We start from the raw sequence: 13,247 nt of genomic DNA, 5'->3' as shown, positions 1-13,247 counted from the left end.
TGTTCTGCCGTTTGTGCATATTATATTTGCATGAAATATCTTGATTTTTAATCCTATTAATGTCAAAATCATACGGGAAAAATGAGTTCATTTTATTTATATAGAGATTATAAAATATGTCATTATATTGTTTGAAATTAACAAAAATATCATAATATTGTTTAAAATAAAACGGGTTTTTATTTTATTGCAATTACATTTTTTTATTTATTTATTTTATTGCAATTACATTATTTTTTCTACCCTAATTAGTATGGCATAACCATGTTGACACACCGGTTCCCGTCAGATCACCGAAGTTAAGCAACATTGCCTGGTCATTACTAAAATCGGTGACCAATTTGTGAAGTATGCTGTAAGTAGGAGGACGTCGACACCTCCCTGCAAAAAGTTGCAAAAACCTAACGCCATCATCTCCCCTAACAGGGATATACCTGCGACTGGGGGTCACTTGTGAATTTCATACTCCCATGAAACTTCCTCCTTTGGAGGAAGCCGGTTAAACTGTGATTAGGGTTGGAGCTGACTGCACACACGCACCCAATTACATTATTGTTATAAAATATATACTTATATTGTTTTATATTACGAAAACAAATATTGTATCTTGTTTAAAATAAATAAAAAAATTTTAGTATTTTATTTCAATGGAATTAATGATAATATATATGTGATTATATTGTTTTAATTTTTTTAAATCCTGTATATTGTTTAAAATTAATACAAAGTCTGTATTATTTTATTACAATTGACTTATTAATAATTATTAAATATGTGATTATATTATTTTAAATTAACAAAAATGTCCAGTATATTGTTTAAAAAAATGTTTATTATTTTATTAAAATTACATTATTTATAATTATTAAATACGTGATTATATGGTTTAATTTTTGAAAGTCCTTATATTGTTTAAAAAAATTAAAAGTTTGTATTATTTATTTACAATTAAATCATTAATAACTATTAAATATGTGAATATATTGTTTAAAATAAACAAAAAGTCCTGTATATTGTTTAAAAGAAATAAAAAGTGTTTATTATTATATTTCAATTGCATTATTAATAATTATTAAATATGTGATTTTATTGTTTGAAATTAACAAAAATAAGTGCTGTATATTGTTTAAAAGAAATAAAAAGTGTATTATTATATTTCAGTTGCATTATTAATAATTATTAAATATGTGATTTTATTGTTTGAAATTAACAAAAATAAGTTCTGTATATTGTTTACAATAAATAAAAAGTGTTTATTATTATATTTCAATTGCATTATTAATAATTATTAAATATGTGATTTTATTGTTTAAAATTAACAAAAATAAGTGCTGTATATTGTTTACAATACATAAAAAGTGTTTATTATTATATTTCAATTGCATTATTAATAATTATTAAATATGTGATTTTATTGTTTAAAATAAACAAAAATAAGTGCTGTATATTGTTTAAAAGAAATAAAAAGTGTTTATTATTATATTTCAGTTGCATTATTAATAATTATTAAATATGTGATTTTATTGTTTGAAATTAACAAAAATAAGTGCTGTATATTGTTTAAAAGAAATAAAAAGTGTATTATTATATTTCAGTTGCATTATTAATAATTATTAAATATGTGATTTTATTGTTTGAAATTAACAAAAATAAGTTCTGTATATTGTTTACAATAAATAAAAAGTGTTTATTATTATATTTCAATTGCATTATTAATAATTATTAAATATGTGATTTTATTGTTTAAAATAAACAAAAATAAGTGCTGTATATTGTTTACAATAAATAAAAAGTGTTTATTATTATATTACAGTGCAGTTATTCACAATTATTAAATATGTGATTATATTGTTTTAAACTTTTTAAAAAGTCTCATATATTGTTTATTAAGTGCTGAGACATTATCTTGTTGAGTATTTCTTAGTAATAAAGATGGCGGCAAAGAATAAATGCAGTCACGATCTCGAGTTGTTTGAGACATAGGCCATCGGTGAACTGATTGAATCCAAAAGAATATGGCGGCAGTAAATTAACCCGGCAAAGAATCAATGCAGTTACGATTTCGTGTCTTGAGTATTTCTTAGTAATAAAGATGGCGGTGAAGAATCAATGCAGTCACGATCTTAAGTTATTTTGAGACAGAGGCCATCGGTGAACTGATTGAATCCAAAAGAAGATGCAGTCACGATTTCGAGTGTTGAGTATTTCTTAGTAACAAAGATGGCGGCGAAGAATAAAGGCAGTCACAATTCAGTCATTTTGAGACAGAAAACTACAGTGAACTGAGCTGAATACAAAATTCGACATTTTTTTAGAATAACATTTGAAGCTTCTGATTAGTTAATTGTTATAACTGTGGCTATAAAAACGATCGTCGAAATCAATCGAGTCATACCCTCATTAGTAGTCAAAAACATTTTAACACACCCCTTTTTTATATTGTTAAGTAGTGAAAAGCAGAGAGAACACGAAGCCGATATTAAGTTACGAATATGTTGTAGTTTTATTGCCTGAAAATGGTGGCCTGCAAAGCTAGTCATGTTTTACATGCATAGTTTCGCAGGAGGTTATAGTCATAGCTATGGCCTTCATAACATCCCCTTTTTCTCCATTGGTTCTTTGTTTAACTGAACGAGATGTGTAGTGTGTTATAGTCGGTGTGTGTGTGTGTGTGTGTGTGTGTGTGTGTGTGTGTGTGTGTGTGTTTTAGGGTGTGCAGTCTCTCAGTCGTGCAGGGAGTTTGATCACCCGATTAAACCTACGAAATTGTTTCTCATGTGTTGGGGATCGTTGTGGTCTTAGATTTGCCTGATTCTTTGTTGCAGGTGTGGCATGGAGGCATCTTGTGGTATAGAGTGTACACCAGTTGGGAGAGTGGTTGGTTGATGGATGTGGATTCTGTTTCTTTATCATCTTTGTTTACTTCAACCCCATAACTGCGTGGTGCTACTACTTTACTAATGCCGATTTCCAGGGGCTTTGTGGGTGGCATTTTACCCTATCCTATGGTGAGATTGGGTAGATTATGACGGTCATAATATGTATTTGCCGTTTGCCGTTCTTTTATGAGGCTATCTTGTACCTCTCCTTGCACTTGCGGTGTGTAATGCGTGGTTGTGCAGAGTAGCATGGAGAGGGTGCACCTAGAAAATAATCTTTGTGCTGGTGAGCTGTACATACCAGGTGTTGTAGCATTACGTCATTCAAGTATGGCTTTCCACATGTCCGTGCCTTCCTTTGTCGATTTCTTTATCATGCCTTTCATCAATTTTTCTTCCGCTTCTGCCCGTCTGTTCGATTGATGGTGATGAGGATTAGACGTTATATGTTCGATGTCCCACGATTCCAGAAATCTATGGAAGTCAGTGCTCGTGTAGTTGGTCACGTTGTCAGTTATCATTGCTGCTGGTGCGTGGTGCGCCATGTGCAGCGAAGTTGGGTGTTAGCATTTTGACGAGGGAGTTCCCACTTAGGTCTGGAGGCCGGTCTCCACAAAATCTGAGTATATGTCAACCAATACCACAAAGTAATTACCGTTTAGTTCACAGCAGTCACTAGCCACACACTGCCAGGGGTGTACAGGTATTGGGTGGGTCATCAAAAGTTGTCGCTGTTGTTGAGGTTGGATCAGTTGAGAGGTTTCCCACCTTCAGACTGCCTCTGTGATCTCTGCATGCATTCATGGCCAGAACATAATGTCGCAGGCTGTGTTCAGTGTGTACTGCATGCCTAGGTGAGAGCTGTGTGCCCTGGTTATCATCTTGGGTCTGAGTCTGGAATGACAATTTGACGGGGAATATATCGGTCTTGGCGATGCCCATCGCAAGTGCTGATCTGATGGGTATGATGGAACTCTGACAACCAGAATCTGCCACCATAGGTATTTCGATTGATGTGGGGCTGGAGGATTTTAGTGGGCAACCAAGCTTTTTGTGGTCATCTGGTAACGGGGTGAGCTTCACCGTCATCATTGGGTGGGGCTTAGAAGGTCTAGCGACCCATTTGCCTTCGTATACATGATGTTCAATTGGCTTGCAGCTGCTAGTTAAGGGTTGATGAGTCTGGACGGTACAAAGCTGGTTAAATAGTGTGCCAGCTTCGTCATCCCCCATGTGCAAGGTGTCATTACTGTACTTGGGCTTAGCCTTACGGCGGGGGTTCTGAGGGCACCACCTGGAAGATCTGTCTCGGTGGCCCCATAACCCGCAGTTCGAGCACTTACTGCAGTTGGTCGCAAAATGGCCTTTTACAGAGCACTTGCTGCATGTTACAGACCAAGCACTGCAGGACTTGGCTCTGGAATTCCGGTCGTTTGACTTACCATGCTGTAGTTCTCCGCAGGCCCTGCACTTGCTCTGTTTGTTGCTGCGAGATGGTTGTAACTGGTGGGGTTTGTCATTACCATGGCTCATGGCAGCGATAGTTTCTCCAACAGCTGCCCTGGTGGATTTACCCTGTTCCTTCTGGGCTATATAGGCAACAGTTTCCTCCAGGGTTCGGTCTGTTTTGGGATCACCCAACAGATCAGAAAGAATCTCTGGATCAGCAATACCACGAATGAGATTATCCCTAATAATCTCACTGCTATAATCATAAGTGTGGCCACAGCCCGGTTCCTTATACTTTGCTGTGTACTAGCATAAAGCGGACTGACCCCTGAGAGCGGCAAGGAAGGTTCTGATAGGGGTACCAGGGGCCTGTGTCATCCTACTGAGTTTGATGCGGTGGACCAGAGTGCTCTCCTCCCTGACTGCCAGGCGCCTTATAGCAGCAAGGAGGTCTGCCTCGGTCATTGATGACACATCTTCCTGCAAGTCTCTCAAGAGGTCATTCATGAGGTCCCCATCACAGCAGTGAAAGAGGGCCGTGGCACACATAGCATCAGTGATAGCCATGCCGGTCTTATACATAGACCATTGTCGCTTGAAGGATGACCATTGATCGGGGGTGCTTTCAGCACCAATAGATGGGGACTTAAGCTTAAGCCTGGGAGCTGCTGGTTGTTGGGGGTTGGCCATCGGGGCTGGATGGGCAGTTTGGGCATAAAGTTCATGGAGGTAATGAGCATGTTACTGAGGGATTCAGGGAGTTTCTGGGATTTCCAGCCACATCCAGTAACTGGGCAGGTGGCTTCAATTTTGTCACTCATTATTTATTCAGGTGTAATGAGTTGCTTTCAGGAGCGGCGAGATCCGGACGATGTGTAGTTGTAGAACGTCATAGATGAGTAACACACCTTTCCCTAGTCGATGATGCATCCATGTCTAACACTCTTTATGCAGTCACTAATGTGGTTTCCTGGGACATGGTGCAGGAAGCTACATCTTTGGACGCAGACCTACAGGAATTACACAGACTGATTCATGACGGATTTCCTTTGGACTGCTGACAGCTAAGGACCGCACTCCGGCCATACCACCGCATCTCCAGCAGCCTTTGCACCGTTGATGGCGTGATCCTTGCCGACAACCGCATCATTGTGCTGGCAACATTACGCCAAGAGATATTAGAAGCCCTGCATGCGGCCCACCAGGGAATCAGCTTCATGTGTGCCCGCGCGGCTGACTCGGTTTACTGGCCCAATATCAGCATCGACATCCAACGTGTCAGGGACAATTGCACCCACTGCCATCGGATTGCAAAGTCTAATGCTATGCAGCCACCTTCTAACGCTGCCCCTCCGGAGTACCCGTTTCACAAGATCGCCAGCGACTACTTCACACACAACAACCATGATTATGTTGAGGTGGTCGACCGGTACTCCAACTGGCCGATGGTATTCCAAGCAGAGAACGGCACAGATGGCCTCATCAAGTGCCTAAAAGAAGTCTTTGTGACTTTCGGAGTGCCTGAGGAGCTGACATCTGACGGGGGACCCCAGTTCACTGCTGGGAAGACTCAGGATTTCCTCTGATCATGGGAAGTCTACCATCGCCTTACCTCTGTTGCCAACCCTCACGCCAACTGCAGAGCAGAAATTGCAGTCAAAACTGTCAAACGAATGCTGATGGATAACACCTCAGCAGGCGGGTCCATCAATGGGGACAAGTTTCAACGGGCGATGCTAATATACCGCAACTCCATCGACCCAGAGATGAAGGCATCTCCTGCTCTGATAGTTTTCGGACGACCCATTAGAGATCCCATCCCAATGGGTCGGTATTGCCCCCCACCCCACATGGTCTGAAACGCTCGTAAACAGGGAGAAGGCACTAGCAAAACGTCATTCCCTTGAGCATGAAAAGTGGAGCGAGCATACAAGATCTTTGCCCCCTCTAAGCATGGGGTATCATGTGTATATTCAAAACCTAACTGGAAATAACCCTAAACGCTGGGAACGAACAGGCACCGTTGTGGAGGTGAGACAATTTCACCAATATGTGGTCAAGATAGATGGTTCTGGGAGACTTACGCTCAGAAACCGACAACACCTTCGGAAATTCAAGCCTTTCAGAACCACAACTAATGAAGACGTGATAGAGTCCTTACTACCAGTCACCAGGCTGCCGGAAGATGCCTCTGTCAGCACCATACCAGAGGCGTCAGAAAACTCTCCTGCCACCCTGCCAGAAGTCTATGCTAGTAATCCAACGGATAGTCCCATACGTAAGTCCAGCAATAAAGATTTTTATGACATGCCATTGAGCCCTTCTGAGATCCTTCCAACTACCCCTAATGCTTCTAATCCAGCTAGAGATTATGCCACTCCCAAGAACGCTGGAGCTGGAAACGACACCACCCCCAAGAACATGCATACAATTGCCAAGAAGGCTCCCAGGGCCTTGAGCCGACTGATGCCACACAACGCTCCTTGTGCTTCAGAGACTGCACCAGCGAGTAGGTTGTGGCCCCGGCGAAACCAAGACTAGTGATTCCATCACAGTGTATATAGCTTCAGAGGACTTTTGTACAGGATTTTTTTGTCGTGACAGCAAAAAAAACTCACCGTGGGTGGGGGAGATAGCTAATGTAAATGTCTCCTCTCATCACCTAGGACATAAGCTAACCAACCCTCTTCTCTATTGTTTCAGAGTGTAGAGTGAACAGCATTCTTTTTCACGTCACTCACCCGAAATTCCTCGTGAACTGGGGGGGGGGAGGAATGCATGTCGAGCAGGTTTAAATTACAGTTGTTTATGAGCAAATACTTTCTGAATCGGGACCTTTCAGTTTTTGCGCAGATGAGAATAGTCTTAACAGCGCACATTGTGATATAAATGGAAGAAACTGTCAGCGGCTGAATTAAGTTCAACATCAGAATTTTGATTTTCCATGCTCATGTTGTGAAAAAGAACGCTCAGCATTCTTTAGTGGAACTTGGAGGACGCACTCAGACTACATCAAGATCGTCAGTCTCTTCGCCCACTCCTCATCGACTAGGGAAAGGTGTGCTACTCATCTAGTTGACCATTTCGTCATGTTTTCTTTTTAACTCAGTTTAAGTTGTAGAGGGACTCAGCGAGGACTATTTTGCATAGGCTTGACAGTTCAGAGAAAATGTCGCTGTAGTTACTGAGGATTTCTTCTTTTGTAATTGGTTTTGCCTCCTTTACTTCACTCAGCCGTCACACACATTCTGTGTTAAAAGCTATGAGCTTCAGTGCAGAGCTAGCCCGCCCAGAAACTAATGATGGTGAGTTGCTATACACGACTTGGAAGGTGACCTTTTTATTCCCTTCACTTCACAGTTAAGTGTTATTGAGCCCAAAGGTTGAAGTATAGAATTGTCATACAGCTTCAACTTTGTGAGAGACGGTTGTAGCGGTGCTTTAGTAAAGCATTAGTAGTCAGCAAACAGGGTACTGCAGCTGGCCCTAGTGTCAATTTACAATTTGCATACAGTTTTTGTGCTGTCTACCGGGGTGGATATGCAAACGTCTGCCTGATAGTGTTTGCAATCTGTGATATTTCTCATGGCATAGATGCTTTCATCACTGCTGACTGCTTCTGTTTCCACATAGCGCACCTTTGCAGTTCGCTGTGTTGAGGATTTATTTTGCCGTTGTGATGGGGTGGGTTGCGCCTGTGATTGGTTTCTCTGGCAATATATTTGCGCTTTAAGCAGATAGCATATGCAAGTCCATAAACCTGACACTTTCCTTTGTCATTGCTCTGTCCACAGAATTTGCTGTCCTTTATGAATTCTCGTGGCTTTTTCTTATCTCCCTTGGTGTAGTGGATAGTTTCTATTGGGTTGTTCAGTTTGCCGAACTGTTATTCAGTCTGTTCAGTGCTCCTCCAAATATCTATCGCCCTGTCTAGGGTGAGTCCAGATTCACTGAGGAGCCTGGCTGGAATATTATTATTACTGGTGCCTGTAACTATTCGGTCACGCAAGGGCACTGTAGTACATGTTCTGATTAAGTGTCTTAGTTTGATCAAATGCGTGTCAAATTTTCCACCCTGTTCCTGTGTACAGGAATTAAATGTATACCGTTGGTATATGATGTTCTGTTTGGGTTCAACGTACTTTGTCAGTCTTTTCAAATTTTTTTGTGTTTGCTCGGTCCTCTGCCAACATCGGCGAGTTTTTGTATATTTGCCGAATTCTTTGCCGATTAGTGAAAGAAGTGTACTTACCTGTACGTTTGCTGCTTTTTCCCAATTTCCGTCGCGGCCGCATAGTTCTCCCATGTTAGTTTGAAAAGTGCCCAGTTTTCTCACAAATCGTCATCCATTTCCATTTTTTCTGGTGGTGGAATTGCATATGCAATGTTTATTGCATATGCAATGTTTATTGGTTTTGTCAAAATTCCGAGATTGTTTAAATCCACGTGGTTCGATAAATGTCTCTTCCGTACGGAGACAAGGTGTATGTAAGACTAGAGTCTAAAGTATTATACTGTGTGGGTTTTTGCCGAACATGTGTTGGAAGTGTTCACTGGGTGTATATGGGTCATTCTGAAGAGAGAAATCCTGTTGACACGATGTTAAGTAGCGAGAAGCAGAGAGAACACAAAGCTGATAATGAGTTAAGAATATGCCGCAGCTTTTTTGCCTGAAAATGGTGGCCTGCAAAGCTAGTCTCTGTTTCACACGCATAGTTTCGCAAGAGGTTGTAGTCGCAGCTATGTACTTTGTTGTAGCCGTAGCTACATATTTCATAACATCTTCTTTGAATTTTAAATTATTCATCAAAACATGTCCTTTGTTTTTAGGGGTTTTTTTTTTTTTTTTTTTTTTTTTTACTACAGTGGCGTAACTGAATCATTCTATATATGTAGCGTTTGCTTGATCAGTAAAGTGTGTGGAAAAGTAAAGAGAGCTTTACTGATGGTGGGCCCAAATGAGTGCAATTCAGGAAATGAACCAATTTTAATGAAATTTTCGGGTTTGTATTACTGTACACATAGATTCGAAAAAGTTGTCAAAAAACAAATATATAACAAATAAATGTTATCAAAGGTAAGATAAGTTACTTTTCTACCTAACTGGATATATTTTTTGTGTTTTTATTCAGTGTAATCAGCTCGAAAAACATGCAGTGTTTACCGATGTATTGGAAAATTCAAAATGGCGCCCGACTCTCTCTCGGAGAGGGTAAGCTTGGGAAAAGGTATTATAAATAATAAACTAGACAAAATACTGTTAGAAATTCGCTCAATATATGTTACCGTGACATAAGTTGTCATATATTCGGTTGTTTTTTAATAGTATTTTGTCTAGTTTATTATTTATAACATCTTTTCCCAAACTTACCGTGTTAAAGAGACAATCGGGCGCCATTTTGAATTTTTTAATACATCGGTAAACACTGCATGTTTTTCGAGGTGAATAAACATGTTACATTGAATAAAAACACAAAAAATATATCCAGTTAGGTAGAAAAGTAACTTATCTTGCCTTTGATAACATTTATTTGTTATATATTTGTTGTTTTGACAACTTTTTCGAATTTATGTGTACAGTAATACAAACCCAAATTTTCAGTATTTATTAACCATCACTGAACTCGTTATTTTTTTAATTTTAGTGAAAATTTATCATTTTTTTGTAAATCAAAACACCTTTACTAAAGTTAAAATTTATGAACTAAAAAAAAAAAAACTCATGAATTTCTGTTTGCTTTTTTATATACAAATAAAGCATTGTAGATGTTAACAATTAAAAATATTTTTAATATTTCAGGAACATTACGATAATCAGTATTTATTCAATATTTTGACACCCCTAACACGAAACTGAAAATAAAATATAAAAAGCTCGTAATTTCTCTTTTAAAAGTGGATTGTTTATTTTCTTTATACATTATACTTCCAAAATAAACTATTAAAGTTGTATAAAAAGTAATAGCAATATTATTTTTTATTAAAAAAAAAACAATAATGAAATTAATTGAATTTTACGAGTTCAGTATTTTTCAATTTTTAAACTTAAAAAATCTATCAAATTTTTTCTATTGATTCTATTTTTACGATATTTTAAGGGTCAATGTGAAATTTTATGCTCTTTCCAAGAAACCGAATATAATATTTTAGACAAACGTTTTTTTTAATTCACGCCCTCCCCCATTTTGAAATGTCTATTAAAAAGTAAATAATTAATTTACTCACCAAAGTTTTATATATCACAAATTGAAGATAAAAGATCGATAAATAATATATTCAAATTTAAAACATAAAAAGTAGATTTTTTTTTAGAAATTCACATGTAAAGTTGTCTTTTTTTTTTTTTTTTAAATGAAACCTTGGTCCTTGCTCCTTAAATTTAAAAAAAAAAATTAGGGATTGAATTACATTTTTCGAGTAGTGATAAGCTTGGAAAGACAGGGGATGGAATTATTCAATATTTTTCACGAGGTTTCTGACACACCTCAGGCGTTAATTGATTGTACTGGCTTCTAATTAATTTTTTGGGTTTGTATTACTGTACACATAGATTCAAAAAAGTTGTCAAAAAAACAAATATATAACAAATAAATGTTATCAAAGGCAAGACAAGTTACTTTTCTACCTAACTGGATATGTTTTTAGTGTTTTTATTCAATGTAACATGTTTATTCAGCTCGAAAAGCATAGTGTTTACCGATGTATTGGAAAATTCAAAATGGCGCCCGAGTCTCTTTTTAACACGGTAAGTTCAGGAAAAGATGTTATAAATAATAAACTAGACAAAATACTGTTAGAAATTCGCTCAATATATATTACCGTGACATAAGTTGACATATATTCGGTGTTTTTTAAATAGTATTTTGTCTAGTTTATTATTTATAACACCTTTTCCCAAACTTATCATGTTAAAGAGAGTGTCGGGCGCCATTTTGAATTTTCCAATACATCGGTAAACACTGCATGTTTTTCGAGCTGAATAAACATGTTACATTGAATAAAAACACAAAAAATGTATCCAGTTTGGTAGAAAAATAACTTATCTTGCCTTTGATAATATTTATTTGTTATATATTTGTTGTTTTGACAACTTTTTCGTACTGTACAGTAATACAAACCCAATTTTTTTTTTACACAACCAAGGTTTATTTTTTTAAAATCAATATTTTAAGACTTTACTTTACTAATTATCTCAGAAATAGTCAAACAAGTTATATATTTTTTAAATCAATATTTTAAGATTTACTTTATCTCTGAAATAGTAAAAAAAAAAAAAAAAACTAATATTAATCTTTCAAGTTAAGTTTTCGTTTCTAACGACGCCGTAAAAATATTTCACGAGTATTATTTTTCTGTATAGATATTAACTATGGTTCTTTTTTCAATATCTTTATTTTTAATTTGTTTAGTAAATTGCACAAGCAGCTGATTAACTTTAAGCTTAAATGTTTCAAACACAATAAATAAATTAAAAAAACAGGAATCTAATAAATAAATAAATAAATATACGAAAAGGCGGCTTAAAAAAAACTATCAGTTTCCGCCATTAAATTGCACATGCAACGAATTAGAGACTTAATAAAGATGAAATTTTTAAACTGTTGTCTGTCATGTGAATATTAAAATGTTAAATAAAATAAAACTAATTTTATCCGTGATATTCACCAAATAGATCGACTTTATTTCGAAATAATTTATTTATTTTATTTTTCCTCTGCAATTTTGTTTTCTGCGAACTTGTTCTTCCGTTCGTCATCTTGAATGTTAACTTGAGCTTGTAAAGTCAATCACGTTTGAAAAATTGTTTCCTTTATAAAAGCAGATAAAGTTAATCGAAAGCAGATTATAAAACAAAAACGTAAGTATTACTACATGAATTTAGTATCGATTTTTTCATATTTGCAGAATACGTTAAAAGTGTAAGGGAGATAACTACATTTACTAAACGAATAATCCTAATGAAAATGTTGATTATCGTTGAAAAATTTTCGCTGTTGATTGTTTTTTTTTTTTTCTCAATATTGACTTAAATGTAAAAAAGCAAAACAACTTCTCTATCGTTTACGAAAGAAAATATTCTTAACTAATGTTTTTTGTTTACTAAATGAAAAAAAAGCTATAAATCTTAAATGTTTTTCATTGTTTAATGATTTTTGATTTCATCTTTTTTTTTAAATTTTCTCAGTGGATTATCATTATTCTATTATTTTATTTTAAATACTTAAACATAAAAAACAACGATCAATGTCTAGAATCTGATGTAAAGAAAAAAATCTTTACAATAAAAACTTTGGATTTACACATAGATTAGAAAAAGTTGTCAAAACAACAAATATATAACAAATAAATGTTATATATTAGGCACCGCCAAAACTGGGGGGGGGGGCAGGTCAGTACTTTTTGACGGACCGTCTTTTTTAAAAATCTACCAAAAATCAGGTAATTATCCGATCAATACGAAATTTTCAGCGATTATTAGGAGAAGAATGAACTTTATAACAGTGTACTTATTTTTCATAAACAATATTTATATATATATCTTTTTTGCTTACAAACCCCCCCTTGTTTTGAAGTGGGAACAAATATGCTTAAAATAATCATCTGAAACTGAACAAAACATATTGTGTTGTTGTAAGGGACAGAATTATAGATTAGAAAAAAAAAATTGTTTGCATACCTTATTTTGACGCCTGAATATCAGAACTTCGATTGTGTTTAATTATCCCGCTTTTGAGTTTTGAAGTGTGATATTCGGTGAATATGTTAAGTAAAATAATTAATTTAAGTTAAGCAAAACAAAAAAATAAATTTTTTAATATTTATACGAAAAAAGCCATTTAAAAATTTTTGATAAATAAATTAACTATTTTTTTTTTAGCGAGCCGAATAATGCATGGCCATTATTAAACAGGGCATGTT

The 13,247-nt window shown here is 36.0% G+C and overlaps 1 long non-coding RNA gene across 2 annotated transcripts in view; it reads left to right on the top strand.

Moving 5' to 3' along the window:
• LOC145270955 (uncharacterized) overlaps positions 1-13,247 on the top strand; it is a 110,781-nt gene that overhangs the window by 83,324 nt on the left and 14,210 nt on the right. The window contains exon 1 of one of the 2 annotated variants that reach the window (XR_013865630.1): positions 12,085-12,186. The exons of the other annotated variant lie outside the window; for it this stretch is intronic. This is a non-coding gene — a long non-coding RNA (uncharacterized LOC145270955). Of the gene's footprint in view, positions 1-12,084; positions 12,187-13,247 lie in introns of those variants that run through there. 2 annotated transcript variants of the gene reach the window in all.

Source organism: Euprymna scolopes, chromosome 46 (assembly GCF_053919585.1).
Source record: "Euprymna scolopes isolate OS-2025 chromosome 46, ASM5391958v1, whole genome shotgun sequence".
NCBI lineage: Eukaryota > Metazoa > Mollusca > Cephalopoda > Sepiida > Sepiolidae > Euprymna > Euprymna scolopes.
The sequence above is the reverse complement of the archived record's forward strand: the minus strand, read 5'-3'. Positions and strand labels throughout refer to the sequence as shown.